The sequence below is a fragment of the Corapipo altera genome, unplaced genomic scaffold (genome assembly GCF_003945725.1).
Source record: "Corapipo altera isolate COAL_440 unplaced genomic scaffold, ASM394572v1 23b, whole genome shotgun sequence".
Lineage (NCBI taxonomy): Eukaryota > Metazoa > Chordata > Aves > Passeriformes > Pipridae > Corapipo > Corapipo altera.
In genome coordinates this window covers 2,737,002-2,757,961 of record NW_020884885.1, presented here as the reverse complement: position 1 = coordinate 2,757,961, position 20,960 = coordinate 2,737,002, and the positions used below count along the sequence as shown (strand labels likewise).

General features: G+C 41.8%; 1 long non-coding RNA gene across 1 annotated transcript; it reads right to left on the bottom strand.

The window, feature by feature from the left end:
* Positions 1–1,364: 1,364 nt before the first annotated feature.
* LOC113946778 lies at positions 1,365–17,054 on the bottom strand. The gene is made up of 3 exons (XR_003527543.1): positions 17,044–17,054; positions 10,811–10,813; positions 1,365–1,565 (listed from the first exon to the last, which is right to left on the bottom strand). It is a non-coding gene; the product is annotated as an uncharacterized LOC113946778 (long non-coding RNA).
* Between the last annotated feature and the right edge of the window lie 3,906 nt (positions 17,055–20,960).

Sequence of the window (20,960 nt, the reverse complement as noted above, 5' to 3'; positions counted from 1 at the left end):
TAGCTGACCTACTAGTCCTGAAACTTCATGTAAAGGTTATCACACAAAGCAGAACTTGGAATTTGATTTCATGAAAGCACAGATATTCCTTGTTGGTGCTGAGAAGTGTTGGCATTTTGCCACCTCTGAAGCAGGTAGTAAAGTTTTACAGTCCACTCTAATGGATGGAATGGTGAATTCTGAGAGAAAGAGCCCAGTTCCTTGCATTGATATTTTTAATTTGCTGGCATGTTCTTAAAGCTCAGGTCAGCTGTTTACATGCCTCTCATGAACATCTTGTTTCTCTTCCTGTTTCAGGGATCACCTATCATAGGGAACCCACATATTTTTCTCTATTTGCTGAAGACAGCTTTAGGACAATCCCCACAGGCAGTTTCAAGAAGAATTAGGTACACACAGGACAGTTTTAGTCAGTCAGTGAAAGCCTCCAATAAAACTGAACTTTAAAAGACTTTACAACTTTATCTTACTACTGAATGGCCCCTCAGATAAACTTGCCTACTAATCTTTCTTACTAAGCTTACAGCTGAATGTGACCCTTAAACCAGTGTTATTTCGTGAATCTGCAGTAGCAGATTGCACTCACACCCCCAACCCATAACTTCTCTAGCTTTGCTTCAGCTTGTTTATATCCAAATAAAGTGTATTTAACTACTAGTATTTCTTTTCATTTTGATACCTCAGGCTCAGTTACACTCAATGAAATGGAAATTCATAGAATCATAGAATGGTTTGGGTTGGAAGGAACTAGTTCACCCCCTGCAATGAGAAGGGGCATCTTCAACAACATCAGGTTGTCCAGAGACCCATCCAATCTGACCTTGAATGTTTTCACAGTTGAGGCTTCCACAACCTGTCTTGGCAACCTGTTCCAGTACTTCACGATCCCTCATTGTAAAGAAATTCCTTCCTTATATCTAGGCTGAATCTACCCTCCCTTAGTTTAAAACTATTACTCCTTTTCCTATCACAACAGACCTTGCTAAAAAGTCTGTCCCCTCCTTCTTACAGGTCCCATTTATTGAAAGGCCACAATAAGGTCTTAGAGCCTTCTCCAAGCTGAACAACCCCCAGCTCTCTCAGCCTGTCTTTATAGGAGAAGCACTTCAGCCCTCTGATAACTTTCATGGCCCTTCTCTGGACCTGCTCCAACAGGTCCATGTCTTTCGTGTACTTAGCACTCCAAAGCTGGACACAGTACTCCAGGTGGGGTCTCACCAGAGCAGTTCAGAGGGGAAAAATCCCCTCCCTTGACCTGCTGGCCACACTCTTTCAATGTATCACAGGAGACAACTGGCTGTCCAGGCTGCCTGGCACACACTGCTGCCTCACATCCAGCCTCTCATCCACCAGCACCCCCAAGTCCTTCTCAACAGGGCTGCTCTCAATCCATCCATCCTTCAGCCTGTATTGATACCAAGGGTTGTCCTGACCCAGGCAGAGGACCTTGCACTTGGCCTTGTTGAACTTCACAAGGTTCCCATGGGTCCACTTCTCGAGCTTGTCCAGATCCCTCTGGATGGCATCCCACCCTTCAGGTGTGTCCTGCACCACTCAGCTTGGTGCTGTCCACAGATCTGCTGAGGGTGCTCTCAATCCCACTGTCTGTATCACTGATGAAGGCATTAAATAACACTGGTACCAATGCAGACTCTTGAAGGACATCACTTGTCGTTGATGTCCATCCAGATGTTAAGCCTCTAACCACTGCCTCTAACCACAGGATATGACTGTCAAACCAGTTCCTTATCCACCTAACAGTCCACCTATCAAATCCATCTTCTCTAATTTAGAGAGAAGGATGTAGTGGGGGACCATGTCAAAGGCTTTATAGAAGTCTAGATAAATGACATCTGTAGCCCTTTCCTGTCACTCCATTGTAGAAGGCCACTGAGTTGGTCAGGTAGGACTTACCCTTAATGAAGCTGTACTGGCTGTTGCAAACCATCTCCCTGTCCTCCATGTGCCTTACTCTAGCTTCTAGGAGGATCTTTTCTGTGACCTTCTCAGACACAGAGGTGAGGATGACAGGTCAGTAGTTGCCAGGGTCCTTCTTTCTACCCTTTTTTAAGATGGATGCAACATTCCCCTTTTCCAGTCACCTGGCACTTCCCCTGACTGCCATGACTTTTCAAATACCAGGGACAGTGTTTTAGCAACTACATCAAGTGAATTCCCTCAGGACTCTGGGATGCACCTCATCAGACTTATATGTTTTTCAGGGTGTTTTTATTCTACCTTTAGCACTACCCTTCACAGGTTTTAACAGGCGAGGTTAACATAGGCATAAAACTGCTGATAAAAGTCAGTTCCTCCCCCCCTAACCCCAGCCACAGGGCTCTGGACTTTGGTGCTAACAAAACCTTTCTTCCCTCTAATTACCAGTTTGGGGGCTTTCACAAGATCTTCTGAGTCCCATCTGAGGCCCTGATTGAGTCTATTGATTCAGCCCCTTATTATTTCATTCCTTCCTCTGAGATCTACATGCTTGGGAACTAGTCAGAGCTCTACATCTTACTGCAGTTGTTAGATAAGTACACAGGAAATAAATATGTAGCAGCTCATTGTTATTTCAGCTTCTGTTGTCATCAGTGGCAGGTTGTCAGTGTTCATCCCTCAAAATCTGAGTATGTTGACTCGAAGCAACAAGAATGCTGCAGAGACCATCCACATCAAGAAGCATTTGCTGTTTCTTTCCCATGCTAAGGGCTTGTCTATGAGTGGAAATTTACTACACTTGGACATTCTGAAATGGCTCTTGGTGCGAATCTAAGCTTATAATAACAGCTCTAGGCTTATACCAAAGCAGTTATTCCCTAATACCTGTCCTGGTTATTTTAAGTACAGACGATCTGTAGCAGTAGCTCAGCCAGAAGCAGCAGCTAGTGTGCTGGAATAAACAGGGTGCTGACAGCTGCTGGTGTTTTACAGAGGAGGTCAGAGAGCTCTGCTTTGAAGTGGGACTGCTTTAAGTGTTAGTTGCTGCCTGAAACACTGTTTACAGTAATGCTCCCTCCTCTGAGGGGAACTGCTGTTAGCAACAGTAGAAAATTCTAATTGAAAAAAAATTAAGTATCATTAGACACAGCTAAAGAAAAACCATTTAAGGAAATTACAGTAGCACTTTTACTTCTAGAGAAACACTTACTTGGCAGTGATACTCATACAGAGTAGTAACTACTTAAATTGAGTTATGTGATCTCAACTATTATTTCAAGGGCAAGGATAATCTTTCAAGTGTAGTTTATCTACACATATTTTCAAAACATGTTTACCTGATGTAAGTTGCATTGCAGCAGCTCCTTCCTAGTCTGTCCATTTTGCTCCCTTTCCAGACTGATGTCTCTAAGTGCAAATGCCTCCTCAGCAGGGAGAGGCTGCTAACCTGAAGGAAAAAACGATGTCCCTGAAGTCCTGCCATTGAGCCTTTCTCATGTCCCAGAGCTCTAAATTCAAGTGCTAGTAACTTGTCTGGGGCCCTCAAACAGCCAGTAGCTGCCGATGGGCAGCTATCCTATGCGATATTTCAGAGTTTGTTTTCTTAGAATACAGGCACTGTGAATCAAAACCTTCTCCAAGCAGAGGTGCTTGCCCTACAACTTAACTCCTCTTTGTCTTTTGAAGCCAGACTTAGCTGTGACCCTCCCACTAAATTGCAGTTCTGCTCTCCCTCAGTGATTATTCCAGTACTTGCTCTGCCCAGTCGTGGTTTGAGCCGCCCCCGCCGGGCAGGGAGCTGGAAGTGGTTGGTCCCAGGTGAGTTTCCGATGAGGGACCAATTGGAGCTGCATTTCACCCCTGTGAAATTAGCATATTACAACAGCTGAAGGAAGTTGTGGGCAGTGAGAGAGAGGGATTCGGAAGCCAGCAGGTGAGAGATCCCTGCGGGCCCCTTGCAGGGGACCAGACCCTCTTTCTCCCCCCACCCCCGGCTGGGCTGCGGGGGAGCCTGGAACAGTATTATAACTGGACCGGGTGTCTGTGGCCAAAGGCTAGGGTTTTTTTCCCCCCACTGCCCAGGAGAGGCGGTGGCATGGACTTGAGAGGCCAGCCAGGGGGTGGGAGCTAGCCCCCACGGCAGGCGGGCACGGCATTGGAGCCGAGCTAGAGGCGGGCTGAGCGGTGGCCCAGAGCCAGAGAAGCAGCTGCAATCGTGCAGAGCTGGAAGAATTCCAGGCAAAGGAAGAGAGAAACTTCAAGCAGTCTCGCTGCTACCACCCACCCCCCCCCCCCCCAATGGTGGGGGCGGGAGTGACCTGGAGCTGAGACTGAAACATGAAGACGGGCCGAGGGGCTCAGAGGTGCGCTCGTGGGTTTGGACGGGAGTAGCTGAAAACCGAAGGAGGAATGCGGGGGGAGGAATGCCTCCCGTGACACGTGGAAGTCGAGCTGAAGCTGCATCAGCTGAAACAGAGAGAAGCCAAGCCAAGCAGGCTTTTTCTGGGTAAGGACTTCTGGTCAAAACTATTTAGGGTATAAAGACTGAGCAAAATCCAGAAACCCTGCACCCTGGAGAGCAAGAGTGGACATCTTACTCTCTAGGAGGAACGTACACGAACCGGGGGGAAAGGACTCAAACGCTGATGCCCTGTAAATCGTGATGAAGACCTGGTAAAACAAGTGTTCTCTTGTAGTCCAGGAGGAGACCTCGGCAGAGGCCGAGGAGCTGGTAGGGGTGCAAAAGACCCCTTCCTTGATACCCCAATGAGAGAGAGACTTTAGCTATCGTCCTGGAGGGTTCTTCTTCTGGATCGATGTGGGAAAGCCCCAGGGGTGGTAGAGATTGTATTAATACTGTGTATTCATTTGCTTTTTAGTTTCTATAGTATTTATTATGTTAGTAATAAATTCTGAAATAAATTTTTATATAATTTCCCCATACTGAGTTGTGCCTGTCTGAGAACTTCTCTTTTACATTTGAGGCAAATTATGGGAAAGCTTAGAAATTGAATTTTTAGAGAGCTCAAACCACGACATGCCTCCATGCTGAATGCTGCAGTTAATGTATACTTTTGAAGAGTTTGTTGCAAGAAATCAGTTTTGAGAAGGTGCAGTTTGAAAGTATTGAAATTACAAAGCCTTCTTGTTTCAGCTTTAAATAAAGAAGCATACATTAGAGAACCAGAACTAAAGAAGAAAGTTGTTCTTCTACAGGAGAAAAAGGAATTAAAGGTTATACCTGAAAGCTTGGAATAGGAAACAAAGGATGTACAATATCACCCTACATTTGTATACAGGTTGCAATGTTACAGCTTTCTTACTATGAGAGTTACCGAAGCCATAGGTAGTTAAAGATCCATATACACAAGGGCATGGAGATTCTGTTTCCTGGTTTACTAGTACTAATTCGTAGTAAAGAAATTCTTATAATCATATGATTACTTAGACTCATCAAATCAATGAGGTTGGAAAAGACCTCTAAGACCATTAAGTCCAACCCATTAACCCAGCACTGCTAAACCATGTCCCTAAGCACCATTATGAGATCTAGCCCATTTACTCTTCCCCTTATTGATCAGCCACCATTTTTGCCACTTTTCTGCCAGAACTCCTACAGGGCAGAGTAGGAAGTTACCTGGCAATAGTAGCAGCACCAGAGAAGGTGAAAAGTGTCCACTGTGTCCATTCATCACCTAATACAGATTCACTGAAACGGGTCCAGTCCTGGCACAGTCTGGCTTCCCATCTTAAAATTCAGAGAGGTGGGGAGAGAGAAGATTAAGGCTAAGAACAGGAAAACAAGTTGGGAAAGAACACCACCTTCTCCACAGTACACTTAAATCTCAGGCTAAATAATAAGTGGCCTAGTTTGTACCAAACAAAACCTGACTAAGAAAAGTCACCCTTGGTACAGGGATACCTGGAAGAAAAGAAGCAAAGCCTCTAGAGTTAGTGTCCTGCAGAGAGTTTGTGTTCCTCTGGAAAACAACCTCAGATGTCTTTGTGGAGCTTTCCTTGTCACCAGAACTTTCTCCCAGTACAAAGTGTGATCTTCATCATAGAAACCAGGGAAAGGCAAGACCTATTTAATTATCCAGTGTTGCACCCAAATTAGTGAAGGATTATTCCTTTCGTAAAAAAAAAAAATATTATATTTTGGATGATTCAAAATCTCCTCTCCCCAAGGGAGCATTCCATTTTCAGGTAAGATGCTTACTCAGAGAAGAAACCCAGGATGCCCTACTGTTTTTGACATCTTTCGCTATTCAGAAATATTGAATAAATTCCAGAACAAGACTTTCAAATAAGCACAAAATTTTGTTTGAACTTCTCACATTTCTGAAGACAGTTTAAGCAAATTCAAGCTCAGACCTACACAGTTGTATATGTACTCAAAAAAAAAAATCAATACTCCTCAATTTGCATATTAAATACCATGTATCTTAAATGTTTCTCATTTGCATTGTGCTGCAAAGTCTTCAGTAGGCAACACAGATGAATTCTACAAAATTACCCTACATGCTCATTTTCCACAGTTGAGGAGGGAGCATTTCTAGAGTCAAATAAGGAATGCGCAGAAGTGCAAATAGAAAATAGACTGTAGGTTGCTCAAGCTTAAAGTACCCCTTGAGAAAGGGCTTTGGCATCTTTTTTGCCCTTTAATTACAGAAGGGTAGAAACAGTATTTCTGTGGCACAATAAAGCCTTGACTTTCTTGTTAATGCCTGACCTGTTCTCAGCTGCTGACCCTATCTGCCAGTATAAATTTGGCCCCAATAGGTCAAACTATGCTTGTACCAGCTTTATACAGTTTGACTTTGATATTCTTATAGTGCTACATCACCTGATCTGGTGCATATCAGCTGAAATAAGTCAAACCTAAGCCAGAATGATGAGCTGAAGAAGCTTAGCTTCAATTATAACTGCAGTCATAACTAACTCCATAAGACTGCAACCATAACTTAACCCTGGTTGCAGTTGAAGCTGCCTCAGCCTGCCTTTAACTGCTTGCAGCTTCCCTTACCGAGTTGCAAGAGTCCCACATACTTTCTGACGTGCCAAAGCCATGCATGTATTTTCTTCCTAGCCTAGTCCAACTGAAGTGATCCAATGTTAAACATATTTATGCTAGCCCAGATGATCTGGGCTGAAGTGGGCTAGGGAAGCAGTAATATGGGCAGACAGAAAAGGGAAGTAAGGATAGAAAAATTGATATACAAGTGCAGTACTTGTCTATCTGAAACCTAATGTGTTATTTAGAAGAGGAGCTGCTGAAGCAGTAACAAAAACAGAAAAATTGCTGAGTCTGCAGGGCCTAAGCTGTGCTGCACAGTGAAAAAGAGAGACTTAATATGACTATTAATTTACATCTCTGGCAAAAAGGTACAGCCCCTAAACTTTATAATGAATAATTATGCTAACAATAACAGATAATAGATAAACTATAATACTATAGAGATCAATCATGTAACTATATAATCATGTGTAATACATATTTATTCTGGCATCTCTGATAATATATATGCATAATAATTATATAGATCAATAACATTACTCTATATAACAATGTATAGACATGATTCTGATAATCTCTATATGGATCTATTTTATACTTAGATAGAGAGCTAAAGATCTCTATATTGAGGCAGATAAAGATCTGTACATACAAAAATTGTAATAAATTCTGTTTGGAAGCTTATTCAGAGCAGTGGTTGGCAGCTTGCAGCAAGAATGCTACAGAAAATATCCTGTATACAAGAATTTCTACCTCTTTCTACCTGTATGAATCATCTATTGTCTGAACCTAGGAAAGGAATTAGAAATCACACATTTTATCTTCATCAAACCAATTTATACTATTGAGCCCATTCCATATTACAGAATCACAGAATATCCTGAGTTGGAAGGGACCCACAGGGATCATCGAGTCAAACTCCTGACCCTGCACAGGACCATCCCCAAGAGTCACATCATGTGCCTGAATGTATCATCCAAATGCTTCTTGAACTCTGTCAGGCTTGGTGCTGTGACCACTTCCCTGGGGAGCCTGTTCCAGTGTCCAACCACCCTTTGGGAGAAGAACCTTTTTCTAATATCCACTCTAAACATCCCCTGACACAACTTCAGGGCATTCCATTGGGTCCTGTCACTGGTCACCACAGAGAAGAGACCAGTGTCTGCCCCTCTTTTCCCCTCATGAGGAAGTTTGTAGTGGGTTTCTGTGGCTGGGATTTGGTGGGGGGGGGGGGGGGGGAGTTACAGGGGTGTCTTCTGTTAGAAGCTGCCAGAAGCTTCCCCTGTCCAATGGAGCCAATGCCAGCTGGCTTCAGGACAGGCATCCTGCCACTGGCCAAGGCCAAGCCAATCAGGAGTAATAGTAATGCCTCTGTGATAACACGTTTAAGAAAAGAAGGTTGTGTTGCAGAAAGAATTCCAGCCAGGAAAGACCAGAGTGAGAACATGGGAACAAGAAGATAAACACCAGGATCAGTGCAGAAGGAAGGGCAGGAGGTGCTCCAGGCACCAGAGCTGAGGCCCCTGCAGCCCATGGTGCAGCCCATGGTGCAGCCCATGGTGGAGCAGCTGTGCCCCTGCAGCCCATGGAGGACCATCAGGGTGCAGAGATCCACCTGCAGCCCATGGAGGAGCCCATGCTGGAGCAGGTGGATGCATGAAGGAGGCTGTGACCCCGTGGGAGGCCCAAGATGGAGCAGGGTCCTGCCAGAGACCTGCAGCCTGTGGAGAGGGAAGCCCACGCTGAAGCAGGTTTATTCTGGGTAGGACTTGTGGCCCCTGTGGGGGACCCGCGTCAGTACAGCTCATTCATGAAGGACTGCACCCCATGGAGGAGTGACCCACGGGACAGCAGTTTGGGAAGAACTGCTGCCCAAGGGATGGACTCATGCCAGAGAGGTCCATCAAGGACTGTCCTATGGGAGGGACCCCATGGGAGCAGAGGAAGGACTCCTCTCCCTGAGCAGTGGCAGAAACAACAACTGACTGCAACCCCCACTCCCCATCCCCTTGCATCACTGGGGGGGGGAGGGAGAACATGGAAGGAAGGAGGAGTGGGGGAAAGGTGTTTCTAAGACTTTTATTTCTCACTCTTTGGCTCTTATCCTGTTAGTAATAAGTTTAAGTACTATCCCCACTTTGAGTCTGTTTTGCCCATAAAGGTGATCAATAACTGACGTCTCCCAGCTGTTGTCTCTACTCATGAATCCTTAGCTGTTTTTTTTCTCTCCTCTGTCAAGTTGCAGAGTGAGAGAGTGGCTTTAATGAGTACCTGGCATCTGACCAGGGTCAGCCCACTACAGAGAGACTGCAATGAGGCCTCCCCTCAGTCTCCTCTTCTCCAGGCTGAACAGACCAAGTGACCTCAGCCACTCCTCATACGGCTTCCCCTCAAGGCCCTTCACCATCTTCATTGCCCTCATTTGGACAATCTCTAAAAGCTCAATATCTTTTTTATTTTGTGGTGTCTGAAACTGCACACAATATTCAAGGTGAGGCTGCACCGCAAGGCGAGTGCAGAGCAGAGAGGGACAGTCCCCTCCCTCGACTGGCTGGTGATGCTTTACCTGATATACTGCAGGACACGGTTGACCCTCCTGGCTGCCAGGGCACTGCTGACTTATTCGGATAATCTACTAAACCATCCTTTTATAAGACCTGTGTGCTGAGTAAGAAAGTCAGGGATCTGATGGGTGATGGGGTTTATAGATTGTAGCAGCTGATTTACCTTCATTCCTTCAAATTCTGGTAAAGTTGCTGAAGAGGAACAACATATCACACTACTCTGGCAATTCTACCTTGGCAATGGCAATCATGTATCTTGTGCCATTTAAAACTACGTAGAAAATCTGGTAAAGGTTGATATGAAATTTTATGCTCTCGCTGGCTTGTTTATTTTACCAAGCCAGATGATTCAAGTTAGATTTGAACCACCTTGTGCTTGCAAGGCATTATGTCTAATAATCTAGCTGGGGACATAATATGAAGTATAAAACAACTTTGAGACAGTCATGAAACATCATAAAGGATGTTGAAAGACTTCATGTAAGGACTGACACATCATCTCTGGCTTTTCAGAAACCTTTTTAAATTTGAGAGTATAAATGGCAATGGCTCCACCTTTGGAGGAAACTGGAACATCTGAACCTCTCTTGTCCAGCATTTTGCTTGCAAAGGAGGTCATAAGATTGCAAGAAACTGGTTGCACTGACTAAGTGTTATTAAGACTGTCAAGAGAGACTGGCAAGCAAGGCAAACTTCAGTTTCTTGGGCACAGCAAGAAACATCTTGTGCCGCAAAGCCACTGACCTGATTTCAGGTGTTATTTGCTAGAAGTGAATTGGCTTTTGACAGCTTCCTTTCATCTGAGCAAGTGACGGCTTGGGCTGCACGGAGGTAAAGGCGGCTTGCTAATTGCCCTCTCACAGTGCTGCTTGGCAAACCTGCACTGTCATTGTGTCAGCAATGAGATTGTCAGCCAGAACAGCAGCTTCTTTGAAGGGAGTTATATACAGGTTACAGAATCTCAAAATGCTCTTTTGCCAATTTAGTAGGCCAGTGCGGATTCATGGTACATTTTTTTTCTAGCAAAAGAAGGATATAGGACAGACTTGCATAGACAGTAAGTTCTTGTTTGTTATTAAATGTTTTTATAGCAGTAGCTCAAAGGAACCTCAAGAGAAGTAAACCTTCCTTTTACACATGCAGGAGTACTGCTAGAATTAAAGGTGTCTGAGTGTCTCATAGGCTGGATATTGTGTACTCAGGATGTTTAAATAGCCTTCACAGTGTACTAAGAATTTCCTTTAAAAGGAAACTTTTTGGTCACTGAAAAGATAAAATTTTAGATATATACTCACTGCCAAATAGCACAGTGTTCCCCTCCCAAAGCTGCAAACTGGATCAAATAGGGACTGAAATCTGGGAATCTCTTATGCCTTATTTAGATAACTGTGTTACAGACATGGGTATTGATATACGTCTACCTACATGTATGACTCTTCAATACAGATTTTATAAAAACACACAAAAATAACTTCATGGTTTCAAAGCTCAGATCTCAAATCTTAGGAAATTTGAGAATTCAGGCTGCATATACATTATGATATAGATGTGACAGTGTACAGTTACTTGACCTTTTGGGCCTTTCTCAGAACACTTGCCTCATCTGACCCTAAAAGGAACTTGTTTTTCTATTAAATGGTGCCAAATAACATCATGTATAAGTAAAAATACTGTTTAAAAATGTTGCTAATGTGGGTAAAGTAGGTCTAATCTTGTTTTTCCTTTATTTTGAGTGCAATGGGAGAACACAGCAATTTGCTACTGCAAATTGCATCATCCCTAACTAATATAAGGTAAAACAACCATTACTCTCTTGTTTAAATACCTGTTCTGAGAAATTCAGAAGAGATCCCTAACAAGAACTAATTAACTAAGTACTTCTGATGAGTTTTAGTAACATCCTAAGAGTTATAAAGGCTTACTATCCCATGGGAAAGGAGACAGAAAAGAATCCTTTGGCAAAGCATAAATCTCATTTTAAATGGGCTTATAAACATGCTGACTAGCTGACCCAATTTTACTTCTGCATATGATACTGTGTGCTCTTCCTTGCTTACAAGGTTGTAACTCCTAGTGATGTCAGCAGTATCAGTACTTATTTTATTTCCAAAGCAGCAGAAGCCATTTTTGCTACCACTGTTGCAAGAGAACTCCACAGGATAACAGGAGCATATTTTAAATGATAGTAGAATTTCCAAAAATTTAATTCAAGCAATTTGACCTTGCAAAAAGAAAAAAACCCAAAACACCAAAAGAGAAAAACACAAAAAGAGAGAGGAAAGTAATAAGTGTAGGGAATAAAGGCTTCAGGAGTAGGTAAAATATTCTACAGTTTAATCAGTCAGTTCTGCACATCTACATGGAAAACACAATTTCTGACCTGTGCTCTGGGACAACTGGGAGGGAAGGCCAGAGAGGAAAAGTTTTAAAATTGCCAGATGAAGCTGACATCTGAATGCATCTCTTCATCTTTGTTACTGTGGTCACTGGAAAACTAAAATCATGTATGATACTTAGGGAAAACCAACATTGTATTAATTCAGTTGCCTTTTTTTCATTTTTCATCCTCAAACTATGGCTGCTTTTTTTTTTTTTTTTTACTTTTAAACACTCAGAAATTTCCATTTTTGTGATAATACACTTTATATTTTTTCAGATTAGACTTTTACCTATTATACTTTTTTCCTGCTTTTTTTCATGCTTCTATCTTATTTGTTCCACAAGTATTATCTACCTACCTTGCTTCCTTTTCTAAGTGAAAACAGATGCACTATCTCAGCTTGACGATCACCTCTTTATTTAGACCCTTCTTTTTTTTTGCTTTGAGATAGCAATTATTGGATGACTAAGAACCTGTCTGGAGAATTTTGTTATTTAATTTAGAAAGAAGGTTACAAAATTACTCATGTGATTGGAAAAGACAGGAAAAGGCAGAAAAAGCAAAGATAGAAGTCTTGTATGAAGCAATACAGCACCAGTGAGACATCATCACAACTGGCGATGTGCCCTCTCGTGGTCATACTGCTACAAGAGCAATGCCTTGTTTTCATTAAGAGAAGGCTACTGTTCAGCTAGTACTTTAATATTTTAGTTTGGTAAGGCTGATTTTAAAGCACGTGTGAGAGCCCTAAAGTGTGAGTTGGCTGGGAAGAACAATGCTACAAGCAGAGAAATATCAGTTAGGAAAAAGTGAAGTCATGTGTTGAAATGTTGCCACAGTTTTGGAGTACAGTTTTTGTGGCAGTATCCTGGAAATACAGGTCAACTTTCCCTATTCACAAATGAAAAGAACTTTATCAGATTGTTTGACTCCCAATGTTTCACATTGAATCCTAAAGCAAAATAGACAAACTTGGAAGACCTAAGATATAATGATGAGATTTAATATCTTTCCAAATGTCAGATGCTGTTTCTGGCCTGCAGTTGAATATAGATCAGAAATACAGATTTAGTCTGCAGGTAAATATTGTTGATTAGTTCCAAAATTGATTCTTATAGAGAAAAACAAGGTACACTTGTTTTCTAGGATAAAGCACTCTGATTTAATTAGGAATATGCAATTATGTTACTCTTTGTGTTTAGTACACATGGATAGTACACTGGTTTTAGAGACTGAATCCAAAATTATCCATAGAAGATGAAGTAGCTGTCTTAGTTTAGTTTGAGTTAGGCATCACAACCTTGAGTCACCGCAATTTCTGCAAGAATTGTAGTCCCTGGTTGCTTTTGCCAGAAGTGTGCTGAATGATGCAGAAATCAGCATTACATCTGCTATTACACTACTAGTTAAAAAGTATTTTAATCCCCTAAAAACATCAAACATCATTTTCATTCTCTATACTTGGACATACCAATAGATACGTGTGTAAGAGAAGACAAGTTTTATTTGCAATGTAAAATCTCTGAAAGTGATGACTATGGTCATGGTGTATATAATTTCTAGGAACACCTTTGGTGCCCATCATTCAGGAACTTGGCCTTTGTGGGAACTGCAGTTATATAAAGGAAGTTGCATTGCTTGAAAAGTAATGGCCTTTACAGTAGTAAGTGTGCTAAAGGTTATTAAGTGCCAAATATATAGATATTTACAAAATATAAAGTCAGAAACTCTGTAACTTCATTTTTGTCTGTCCCTTGTGAATTCTTCCAGGGGAACCATATACTTCTTGTAAAGGGTGCTCTAGTCTGGACACAAGAACAGTAGTCCTACTGAAGTCTCCATCTTAGTATTAGGGCAATATAGCAGAAAGACTTCCACTCGCCGTAAAATCCACAATAGCACAATGCCGTTTTCTGCCTGCTATTACCCCAGCTGTATGTTTTATTGTTCTTGCTTGAGGCTTTTAAACAATGTTTGTTTATCAGATTTATCTTGTTTTTTTCCCCAGAGCTTATCTCCAGCTTTCAAAAAGATCTTGATTTCTGATTCAGTCATCCAGCACGTGTTTTTTTGCAGCTGGTTCACTGCATCAGCCCATGTACCATCTCCACATAAATTTATATTAAATTATTCAAAATTATTGCAGGCTGAGGAATTCCTAGCCACTGTTGTTGGAAATGGCAGCCTCACTGACTCAATGAAGTAGGGCTTCTTGAGTCAGAGGCTAACCATGGCCTTTTTTGTTCTCTTTAAAAAGTGTTTTCTTAAAGCTGGTTTATTCCTCCTAGCTTACTGCTGTCTCACCATATGTGCTCCAGTGGTATCAGCTTCCTCTAACAGTAGCCTAGTGACACTGGAGCTTAGGCAGTCCTGTCTGTATTTGCTGGTTCCCAATTGCCTTCCCTGCCAGCAGCCTGAAGGGCAGGAGAGAAACATCTAATGCATGTTTTTCCATTTTAGTGCCTCTGGAAAATGCCCCCAAAGCAACCCTAGTTTTACCAGCTGTGGAGCTTCTTTGTCTTTATAGGACAAGAGAGCAAAGCAACAATTTTAGGATAAGTTCAAGTCTGAAGTTAAAAAATCATCATAATGCAAATTGGCTATTGAGTCAAACTTCCATGTTTTCCAGAAATACATCAGTAGAGCAGCCTGCTAATAGTGGCCGGATGACTACAGTTACTGAATATTTCTAAAGAAAAAATGTCCTTCTGTATTTTTATTACTGTGGATACTTTTTCAGATAAAATAAAACAGCTTAGACTCACAAATCAACCAAAAAGATTTAAATAGATGAACTTAAAATAAGACTGGAAGATAAGTGCATAAAACTGCTCTGAAAAATCTGGGCTGTCGTTCATACGTCTTTGATTATGCACTTGTAAAGAAGGGAAGTGCTCATTGAAGTTAATGAATATTTTGGTTCTTTATCAACTTGTGGATCAGAGCCTTGATATAAACACAGCTGGTGTGTGTTCAACCACATCTTCTACTGCTTTGCAAGTTATAGGATGTTATTTAATGAGGAGGTCTTCTGAGGATGCTTATCAAGTTAGCTTGAGTTTGGCAGAATTAGATGATGTAATCACTTTACAATAGAAACATACACAAAATATGCCTAAAGCTTTTAAACTTCTTCCCCAAAACCGCAATTTAAACAAAAAACCTGTATATTATGTATATCATAAAATATCATAAATTGCACATGAAATTTGTGGGAAATGGTTCATCTGTGACAAGGAAGTAATTAAAATTTATATGTAGTTTCACATCACAGTACATGTGTTTGATTTGATATTAAAATTCTCTTACTGCAGACTAATATTTGATGTCTATCTGAGCTATCCATGGGACTAACTTCTATGGGAACAGAGGCCCTACCTGGGATATTGCCATGCTGTACCCTGTGCTGCAATGGAATGGATGTCTGAACAGTTCAATACTTTTTCAAAAGAAAGAAATTCATGCTCCTGTTTATGGAATTTCTACCAAAAATATGGAATTTGTTGGATCTCAAGGTTAGGCAATACAAGAAAACTATAAAAAAGATTGGGGTTTAAGTGGATGCAGTCTGTTGTCACCACTGGGTAAATACCATTTGACATTTGTTTTAGGAGCACACAAAACAAAGGATAGGGAATCACTGCCACTGCATCAGCTGAAATTAGAAGTTTCCTCTCTCTAGTCGTTCATGGCATCTCCTATAAACCCGCTACCTGTCACCTAGATGCTTCGTCACAAAAGGCATATCTACCTAGTCATGGTTAGTAATGTTGAGGTGAAGGAATTAGTGCATCAAAGATGATGACTAAAACTCTCTGAATGCTTTAACTGGCTGACCTGGGAGGAAAAAAAAAGAAAGCTCAGGGGTTCTTGATATGTAAAGTGAAGAACTAAGGCCACTTCTAGTGGTAGCACTAGTTTTATTCTCTATTCAGTTCTGAGCCTAATATGCTGATCTTCATGTATTTCATTTGTCTAAGTGAATTGACTTAACTCCCTGACTTTAGTCCCACAGCCCTTGTAATACAAATAAGTAGAATAGCTACTTTTTTGGGCAAGAGACAGTATCAAATTATCTTTAATATTACCACTGGTAGTTACTGTTGGTTCTGATCATCTGAACAAAGAAAGGTTGTGCTGAGTGTGTTTGAAAATCCCACTGACAATGTTACTGTTCAGAGTGAGGAATCCTTTATATTTATATTGTATCTCTGCTCTGCCTTACTCTTTTCTCTGGAAGCAGCTCCAGTTACATTGCCAAGTTCCTACAAATCTGGGCCGGACATGATCTTTGTAAGTTAAATTAATACATCAGCATCCACAAATAAGTTTCCTTTAAGAAAACATTCCATGGCCTCAGTATGGTAAAACATAATGTAGCTATTCTTTCTGCTTTCTACTAGCCACTGCAACCTTCCGAGAAAACACTAGTGAATGACTCAGAAAAGAGGAAAACCAGATTTTATCATATGAGAAGTAAAATATAGGAAACATTTGATAAAGCAGTATTCCCTCAGCAACCTCTAAGCTTTTCTGTCTAATGTAGAAAATCAAAGTAATAATTTCAGCACGTGCACAGGAAGATGTATGGAGTGGAACAGAAAGTAGGCACAGATACAACCTGATTTTAACATTTCATTTTCATTGTTCTTATAAAGTAATAATTCCTTTATTCTCAGAGTGAATGTCGGACTTAAGTTAACTCGTTTGCTTCCGTAGTTAGGAATTCTACTTTCTTTTTGAGGGAAACCCCGGCCGAGGTTGACGTGGCGGTGAAGTTTTCCCTCTGGCCACTAGATGCTCGCACAGTCCCACCGCTTTGGGCGCCCGCGGCCCCCAGGCAAGAGTAGGGCAGGAGCCGGGCTTTTTCCCGTTAAAAACAAAACAAAACAGAAAAACCCTTAAGCTAGAAAAATACCAGGAAATTTACAATTTCAAAAACTTGAAATTCAGGAATTTACAGAATCAGCCCGTGTATATTATCTTGATTTGATCCATGTGTGCATACATGATGACACTCATTAAATAATAGCCAAGTCTTTTCCAAAGACTGAAGACCTCATTTAGAACACATAAAATGTTAGTTTTTTATTTTTCTTCACTTCAGCACATATATACTGCTCAGCATTATTTACTGTACAAACCCTACAAGCTCTACTTTCAACATAGAATTTTCTTTCTCTCTTCATACCATCCTCTATATTCACAGTATTCTCATTTTCTACCTGCAGTTAATAAATTTTCAACTTTTCTGGATGGCACCTTGAAGGCCAGATGATCATATTCTGATCTTGTGGATTAGATGCTGAGCCACAGAGGGTAAACCCATCATTTCTCAGTGAAATTATTTAATCTCATACCCTGTATGAGAAATCAATTCTACAAGCTTTGGTGGCTCTTGAACATCTTGTAATGCACTTTATGTTCAAAGCCCAAACTGGCTTTGTTTACTGCAAGGGATCAGTACCTTTGCAGGATTCATCCCAGATTTGGAAGCCAGAAGGAACATGAGTGTTTGTCCCTGGGTGATGCTGAACAGATGGGGTGGAATTCATTTCTCCAGAGAAGCCCCCAGTGGTCTTGGGTAGTCTCTTCGTGCCTTTCTTGACACCTGTGGCCTGGCCTGTCTGTTTGGGCCCTTCTGCAATAAATAAAGTGTAGGACACATTCCTGGCACAAAGGCTGCCCTCATTACCTCATTTAGAGGTCTTGCTCCGAACCGATGGCGCAATAAACATAGGAAACCGAGTATGGTGTCAGCCCTGTGCTACATCACGATCACATCACCAAGGGGCACTGTTGCCTTTGGTTAAAGTACCAGCTCTGGAAAATTACGGTTTGGTGTGTAAAGGATCCCTGTTCCCAGGCCTGGCGCTATCCAAACAAGCTGCCCTGCTCCATCAAGGTTGCCCTACCCTGACAGGCAGGAATATTTCAAAATTAGAGAGGGGGTAAGTGACCTTGTTACTTAGTACTTGGGCTTTTTGTTGCGATTACCTGTTACTACCAGCTGTGAAATTGCCTCGGAGATTTATCCACTTACAGAGACCAAGTCATTTTGTATTCAGTAACTACTCAGTGTGATTCAACTGATCTGAACTGAAGTAAAGGTAACAGGCAGCATCACATTTCCAGGCTCTCATGCATTCATTTCTCAAAGAGAAACCAAACCTTAAATTTAACAAAACTGATTTATCTGTTTCATTTCAAACTCCTTCCATGAATTCTGCTGACACTTTAGGCACCAGATCCTGATCTTGGTTGCTGTGAATGCAGAGTAAAAAAACACCGGTAGCTTCAACAGATTTATATTAGATTGGTTCCATTTGTGCTGAACTACCACAAAACTGTTTTAGCCTTGGAACTGGCAGCTTAGTTACATGACTGTGAAGGTCCTGGTCACTGCACCAGAAATAAGATTACAGAAGGCTTTTCCTTTTAATGGCATTTCTGCCAGTTTGTACTTCTGGCATGAATATTGTTTTAAAATTGCTCTCTGAAGGCAATTAAGAAAAACAAAAAAATAAGGAGAACAAAGAGACTGTCATTAGTAATCCAAGTAGGGTTTCGTTTCTGAGAAAGGATTAACAATCAAGACAAAGAGCAGAATGAGAAGGCAATTGATGTTGTCATTATCAGCAATTTCTTCAAATTAAGTTGGCAAGTCCTGTATTCAGTGTACAATATTCATTGTGGATTGGTATTTGAAAAGATTTGTAAGAATTAAAAGTAAGGCTTTAGAGCAAGGCAGCAGAAATATGGTCTGGATTATGACCTTGGGTAAAATCCACGAGGACTTCAGTGCAGCTCTAGCCATGTCACTTGGTCCTAGGGAGATCCTGTATCTTCTCACTGTTCTCCTGATCTCTCAGGAGAAAGTTAAGCACATGAAGCTTTTGGCAGACCAGCCAAAACCCGAACTTTGCTTTCTGCTTTGCAGATCTATGTAGAAACAATGTAGCAGACCTCAGCAAAATTAAATGAGTAGCCTGTTTTAGAGTGAGGGAAGCATTAATATTACACTGAAAGAAACTGAACTGGGAATTTTCTTTTTTTGCAACAGTGAAGAGCTTCACCATGTAACTAATGGTGAATTTTAATAGAGTATGTGATAGAGATGGCTGAAGAACCTCAGCTAATTTATATCATAATAGGATTTGCTTGGTGGGGAGCTCATGCCAGTGAGAGGAATGAAATGTCACTGAATGTCTGGAATTTCTAAACAAAAAATTGTAATCAATGAACTATGGTGCAATATTAATACTGGCAGTCTCCTTCAGCTCCTATCTTCAAGAAGATGGGAAATGTCAGGATATGGCCTGTGCCCATCCTTCGTGTTCTAAGGTACTGCCCCAAAATGATGGGCTGGTGGCTCCTCAAATCTGCCCGTCCCTGGCTTTGCCAAGGAATGCATTGAAACACCTTGATGCAGAATGAGAAAACTGCACAAAGTGTCCCAGGTGGCGAGATTTGTTCAAATAACGTCACCAACAAATCTGATGTCTTTGTCTCTGTCCTTCAATATCTTCCAGCTTTGCTTAGCCAAGGCCACCGAGTTCACAAAACAAAACAAGACCTTGCTATTGTCATTCAGCCTGCACACTTGCTCCTTGCAGTGCTTCTCTTGGCATTTCCCACCATTCTTTCATGTCCTGCATCTCTGTTGCTCCTGCCTCTTTTCCCCTCTGCTTTCCCTGCTTTCTCTCCTGCTTTTGTCTGCTGCTCCCCACTGCGCTTCTGTTGATCCTTTTGTTGTGTCCCTCATGCCTGTGCGTGCACCACTCCTCTGTCAGCCTCTCCTGCTCCTCCTGCTTCTTCTTGCTGTACATCCAGCCACTTCCCCTCATATATCTGCCGCTCTGCCATGCACAGCTGCTGCTCTTCTCCCCACCTCCACCACTCCCGCTGCTGCTGCTGCTCCAAAAACAGTTTTGACCAGCTCTACTTCCAAACAATGAGGCTTTGACCTCTCTCCCCTGGGAGAAGATTTCACAGCCAAACACGTCTCACTGGCAGGAGCTTTTCCTGATATTCAGCCTGTTTCCTTCTCCCATTGCTCTTACTTAAATCTCTTTATATTGAACTAACAGCTCATGCCTCAGGCTAGATATTTTACCCCTCCTTTTCTGCCTGTTGCAAAGAAGGGCTGGATACAGATATTGAGGCCAAAATGAACAGGGACACCCTCCTAATATGCAGCACTGTCTGTCCAAGTAAGCAAGCTCCTGTTGTACCCAGAAGGAGCAGAACAAACACACTTACCATAATGAAAAATAGGCCACATGCCTTACAAAAATTCACCAAGGGCCAAATCTTGATCAGTTTTTATCCATCTGAAGGAGAGATATTTGTACGGACAGCTGTGTCAACAGCCTGTGAGCCAGGGACTGAGTGAATCTGAGCTCCTGAAGGGGAAACAGTGATCTGAAATAGGTGAATAAGGCCCAAATGGAGTACATTTGGATGCAGAGGGAGAGGTTTGAACCCAGGAGGTAGAAGAGAAAAACATTAAAATCACAAAGAGTGCAAAAGCAGGAGACACTGAGTTTAGGTAGCACGAAAAAAAGGGGAAGAAATACAACAGGCTGTGTGGAAGGGAGAGGGGTGGGAGGGGTGTTCAAGCAGCTGGACATGGGATGAGGTGCATTAGGTGACCTGCAGTGGGATGACAAGGGTTCAGTGGGGCCAAAGATGAATGCACCCCTCACACAGAGTCAGGACAACAAACTGTGGAAGTGACAGAACACAACTGTGAAAAGACTTGTGTTTTAAGGGCCAAGACTGTCTTTTAATGAAGTATCAGAAAATTGCTTGGTTGAAGAGGAGATTAAGACTGATGCTAAAGTAATAAATAATTGTAATTAACAATTTACAGTTTCTAAGGTAGTCAACAAATGTCTATATACTTCTCTTGATGACCGATGTGAAACTGGAATGCTCATCTACCCACACAACCACTGAGACTTCTTGCTAGGCTCAACACAGATGCCAGGGATAGAGAATGCAGTTTTACTGGTTAGAGTGAGCCAGTGTAACTGCTGAAGAAAGGTGGAGATTTTCT